General features: G+C 37.9%; 1 protein-coding gene across 1 annotated transcript in view; it reads left to right on the forward strand.

Moving 5' to 3' along the window:
* Positions 1 to 6,000, forward strand: part of GRIK1 (glutamate ionotropic receptor kainate type subunit 1) — a 147,125-nt gene that overhangs the window by 140,208 nt on the left and 917 nt on the right. The gene's annotated exons all lie outside the window — the stretch shown is intronic.

Here is a 6,000-nt window from a genome sequence, read left to right on the forward strand (position 1 = left end):
AGAGAATTAGCTTACATCTAGGATCTGAGAGAGCAAAGGTGTTGGCACCACGTTCCAAGTGTGGGGGCAAAAAAAGATAAAATAGAGGAGATGAGAAGGAAAGGACAGAGATGGTGAAAACATGGCATTAAAACAAAGACTCCAGAATGAGAATCAGCTTTCTTGTTAGCTTTCAGGTGCAGTTAATCACAACCGCTATTCTAAAAGCTAATATGATGGCTGACTCCCAACCTCTCAGATACATTATTTTTTAAATTCAAGGATGGCTTCATGAGAGATGGCCCAGGGATTCTGAATGAACCCAGAAAACTGATAAAACTAGAGCAAATGGTAGCCAAATTCTGAGTTCTGGGATGGAAGAACTTCACACAAAGATGGTGTACAGGTAGCTTGTCCAACAATCTCCCTCCCCCTTCCTTAACATAATTAGTGGGGGATCCCTGAAGCTTGATCTCTGCTCTTAGATCCCCAATTATCCTGTGAAGACATAAAACCTTTATGCAGAGAGGCGACCAGACTTTCCAAAGTCTTAAGGTAGTAAATGTATGAATAGGATTCTGTCCTTATTCCTTAAAAAGTTTCCTGACATTTGGAACATTTTAGGTTTGCTCCCATATTGAATCTCAGAGTTTAAAAACGTTAAGGATGTGAATGCTTAGACCATCTTGTTAAAAAGAAAAAAAAAAAATCATTGAGACACTGCCTCCAGACTATGATAGTAATTCGACCAAACCAAGAACGTAGCAGCAATGATAATCTCATCATTTCTCAGTAACCCGTTCCGTGATTTCTATATTTCGTTAAAATTCCTTCTGTTTTACTAAAAATAGTCTTTACAAAAAGGCTTCAGATTAGAGCTTGCTTTCAAGTTAAAGCAGATCTATATAAAATGAAGGATTTTACGTCTATAAAATGACACAAAATATTACCCGTATCTTTCTTCAACACATAATATGAAAATTTATTAGACAATGTCTAATACACTTCAAGTGTGTTTACATAAGGAGCCTGATAAAGTAAAGAGAGAAACCTGCACAAAATTTAAGGTATAAAGGTATGCACTCCGAGCTCTTCTAAATGTACCAATGAATAAAAGCACAGAATGCATAAATGATAAATATGCAATGAGAAATCAGTCTGACATTCACAATCTGATGCCACATTTGCAACCAGTATGAAAGCCAATCCCAGTTAGCTTAGCCTGGGTCCTTTTAATATTGTAAACTCAAATCAAATTTTAGCACACAGCTCTTCCTATAACTTAAAAGAAATCACTTTCCACCCCTAGACTATTTTTTTGTGTGTGAGGCAGTTAATTTTAGGTACAAAACAAGAACTCATTTAGCTTCTCCCATCCCTTCCAGGGGAATATTTGAAATATAAGGATAAAGGTGTCAGGGGAGAAGAATAATTTACGTTCAGGTTCACACACTAGTACCAAGAAACCAAATATTAAGGATTAATCCAAAGGAGGTACCATGCTGTCAGCAATTATTTAAAAAAAAAATCAAGCCAAAGAAGAAGGTAAAAGAAAGCAAAAGAAGGCAGGAAGAGAAGGGCAGGGGTGGGCCGGCTAGGGTCACATCACAGGCATAAAAGGAATGGAGAACAGGAATGGCTTTCAGCAACAGAAATGAGCAAATCAGAGCCCCCTGGGTGGCTGTCAGTTAAGCCTCCGACTTCAGTTCAGGTCATGATCTCAGTCTGACTTTGAGCCCCCCGTTGGGCTCTGTGCTGACAGCTCAGCCTGCTTTGGATTCTGTGTATCTCTCCCCCTATCTCTCTGTGCTCTTCCCCTGCTCATACTCTGTCTCTCTCTGTCTCTCAAAAATAAATAAACATTTAAAAAATAGAAAAAAAAAGAAATAAGCATATCGGGGCGCCTGGGTGGCTGAGTCCTTAGGCATCTGACTTTGGCTCAGGTCACGATCTCGGGGCTTGTGAGTTCCAGCCCCAAGGCGGTCTCTATGCTGACAGCTCAGAGCCTGGAGCCTGCTTCAGATTCTGTGTCTCCCTCTCTCTCTGCCCCTCCCCTGCTCATTGTCTGTCTGCCAGTCTGTATCTCTCTCTCAAAATTAAATAGACATTTAAAAAAAAAAAAGAAGCAAATCCTTTTCTCCTTCTAGAACTGGGAGAGCTACAGTGCTGGCTGCAGTTTCACTCACCATTTCTAGTAGACGAACTTGTTTCTCACTTTCCTTTCCTCTACAAGAGAATCACATGCACATGTGGGTGCATGCGCACACACATGTGATCCCTGCGCACACACACATCATTATCTTTGGACAGCATTGAGAATGACATAAGTGGCACTAACGTAGTTTATTACCACAGATCTGTTCATAAGTGAGTTTTCCTATCAGACTTCTTATCATAGTGACTCACTGTAAATCGGTTCAGACGCATAGAGATTTTTTTTTTTTAAATGGCAAAGAACTGTGGCTAATGTTGATTTCTTTCCTATGCTTGAGCACCTATCCTTCAGCAGCAAGATGCAAGGTGTCATAAAGCCTATTACTACATAAACATTAAAACATGTTATGAGCTGGCTGAAACAAATAAAATAAGCATTCAAAAATCTATGTATTAAACATGAATAGAAAGTACTTTAACAAAACACTAGTAGAAACAAGGAATTGGTGCATAGAAGGGGATACAATGGATAATAAAGGAGCATCAACCTTTCACTATTTCTCTCTTCCATCCAAAAAAAACAAAAAACCCAAAATACATATCAGTGAGTTCCATAAACTTAAAATATTTTCAATAATATATACAACGTTATTTTTTAAGGTTATTTATTTTGAGAGACACAGAGAAAGAGAGAGAAACCCAAGCAGATTCTGTGCTGCCAGCAGAGAGCCCAACTTGGGGCTTGAACTCATGAAATCATGAGATCATGACCTGAGCCAAAACCAAGAGTCAGACACTTAACCGACTGAACCACCCGGGCGCCCCTATACAATGTTATTTTATTCATTTTTTATTAATGTTTATTTTCAAGAGAGACAGACAGACAGACAAACAGACTGTGAGCAGGGGAGGGGCAGAGAGAGAGGGAGAAACAGAATCTAAAGCAGGCTCCATGCTCTGAGCTGTCAGCACAGAGCCCTATGTGGGGCTGGAACTCACAAGCCCCGAGATCATGACCTGAGCTGAAGTCGGATGCCTCACCGACAGAACCACCCAGATGCCCCTATTATTATTTATTTTTGAGACAGAGAAAGACAGAGTGTGAGCAGGGGAGGGGCAGAGAAAGAGGGAGAAACAGAATCCAAAGCAGGCTCCAGGCTCTGAGCTGTCAGCACAGAACCGACCAATGCAGGGCTTGAACTCACTGCAAGATCATTACCTGAGCCAAAGTTAGAGCTTAACCAACTGAGCCACCCAGGCGCCCCTATACCACATTATTTTAAAGAAATAGAGAGATTTATCCTGTGCCAGGCATTGTGCTGGTTTACATGTACACATTCTATGGTTCACAAAATACCTCCATGAAAAGGATTCTACTACTGTTTCCATTGTACAGATAAGGAAGCTGAATCAAAGAGAAAATAAACATCTTGCCCAGTGTAATCCAGCTACTAGGCAGCACAGCTGAAATTTCAACTCCAGCATTCTGAGACCAGGGGCCAAATCACAACTATAATTCATGGTCATGTATGCATATCCATTGAAAACATGAATTCCATCCACCAGAGAAAAATTGGAGCACTCCGGATGCATGCTACAGGGGAATTTCCAGTCTGCCAGACACCAGAGGATACTGCTGGGAAATCCATCCTTCTCCTGATTTCCCTGCCTCCTGAGCAAGGTCATGGTCATCAATATTTCTGCTACATTCTAAAGAAATTAGTTTAGAAATGTAAACTTCCATGCTTAAACATAATTTTTCTATGGCTTTTTGAACACAAGGGTGTTCATGGAAACCAAGTACACAAATAGAAGCTTTGGAAAGCTACTTAAATTTTTATCCTAATTCAGAAGCTCAATCTTTATTTTATATATATATATATATATCTTTAATTCTGAAAGTATGAAAGGCAAATCAATGAATGAATAGGAAATCCTCGTATGCCACTCTGTGCTGAGAGATGACCTTCACATTTTCATTTCCTGTGGATACAAGAGTGTATGGTTTGCTTGAGCTCATGGTTGGTAAGGACCTTAAAGGTCATCTTTCCTTCTGACTACAGCAAAAACTTGGAAGCAGAAAGGTCAGCCCCAATATCATGCCATTTTCTTTTTGACAATTGGAAACAAAGCAAGAATCAAAAAGAAATCATTGTTTGTGACCAAAGACAGAGAAACCAGACCACTCATAAAACTATATATAGTTTTACTTTCATGAGGACAGCAAAAAATAAATACCTGGGGTTAATCAAAGGAATAGACATTTGCTGTATTTTAAACCAATACAAAAGTTGAAGGAAGATTGTGTTTTTGAAGAGAAACATAATTAAAACATATTGTCAAGGTAAGAACTGTGACTACCCCTCTACCCAATACAGGAAAGAGAGGGTTCCACCAAGTTCCTTCCTCATTGTGTCTCCTATGTGAGCCACACTTGAACTTGTGAGTTCAAATAAAACAGAAATATTGCAATTTCATAACATGTATTTATGAGAAAAGAATCTACAAAAGCTTTTAAAGTAATTTAAAAAAATTAAGGTGTTGACATCAAATGAAAGCAGTTGAGTCTGGGAAGTAAGATGGACTGAGTTCAAATGCAAGCTCTTACTAACCACATTTCCAGGGCAAATTACTTAATATCTCTAATAGTAAATTTCTCTATCTATATAATGGACCTAATAATTCCTTCCTTATAAGGTTGCTGTAAGATTTGTGTGGAATAGTATATCTAAAGTCCTTGGCACTTCCTTCTTTCCTTCTCTTCTTTCTATTTTAGTGATCTTCCTGAAATTAGAAATATCCTGTGCAAAAAAAATTTTTTTTCTTTCATTGAAATAAATACCTGAGCAAAATCTGCAAGACCCCTATACCAGGTATCACATGACACTATAAAATATGCAGTTCATCTAGTAGCAAGAGAAAAATTTCCCATCACAAAATGCTATAAAAACATTAAATTTCATTTGTGATGTACTAATTGACACATTTTTGTAAGTATAATTCATAAAAAATATTTTTGAAGTTTTTCTTTGTGTGGCATGATCCTCCTCTCAATTCACTGAAGCCACAACTTACAATTTGAAAGCAAATTAACATCAGTGATGTGAATATTTAGTACCATAAGAAAATGAAAATGAAATTCAAATTCTATAAACACACGCATAAAAGAGACAAGAAATTGTACAAAAACTACTACTTTTTTTTTTAGAGGTGTATATCTTGTAGGCCAGTAATTTACATTTAGGATCTAAATTTACCTGTCTAGTTTCCAAATCAAGTAGAAAAAATTTAAATATTGCTTATTTAAACTACATCAACTTTTTTATGAAATAAAACTGGAGTGTAAATTTTCAAAAATACATGTCTCACGTTGATGTGCAAGGACCAGAGGAGACATTCCATACTTTGAACACAGGAAACACCAAGTTCTTCCTATCAGGCACTCATAGCCTGGAGAAATCGCTTGATGGCATGTGGTCATTTGACTTTCAACATATCCATTTTGTGAGTTAATGACAAAGGTGTCACATGCTTGCACTTCCATACACCTTACCAAAGGCTTTGGGATTTTAAGGATATGTTAAGGATTATCTCATCAAAAACAATACTACTTTATAGATATCTCTAGAAGCAGGAATTTGTCACTCAAAGATCTGATCTTGACTGGAAAAAATGACAGCAAGTTGCTTTTATTACACCATCGTACACTGTGCATGTGAGTACATACGGTGGAATTGTAATAGATTACGCACTCATGTGATGTTTCATGATCATCACTCCATTTTCTCTTCGTATTATGCCGTCATCTTTGCTGTGCGGTTCTGTACCATATTATTTTCATTTCAACCACAGCTGCATCATTGCTGC

This window comes from Crocuta crocuta, unplaced genomic scaffold (genome assembly GCF_008692635.1).
Source record: "Crocuta crocuta isolate KB4526 unplaced genomic scaffold, BGI_CrCroc_1.0 scaffold369, whole genome shotgun sequence".
In the NCBI taxonomy this organism is placed as follows: domain Eukaryota; kingdom Metazoa; phylum Chordata; class Mammalia; order Carnivora; family Hyaenidae; genus Crocuta; species Crocuta crocuta.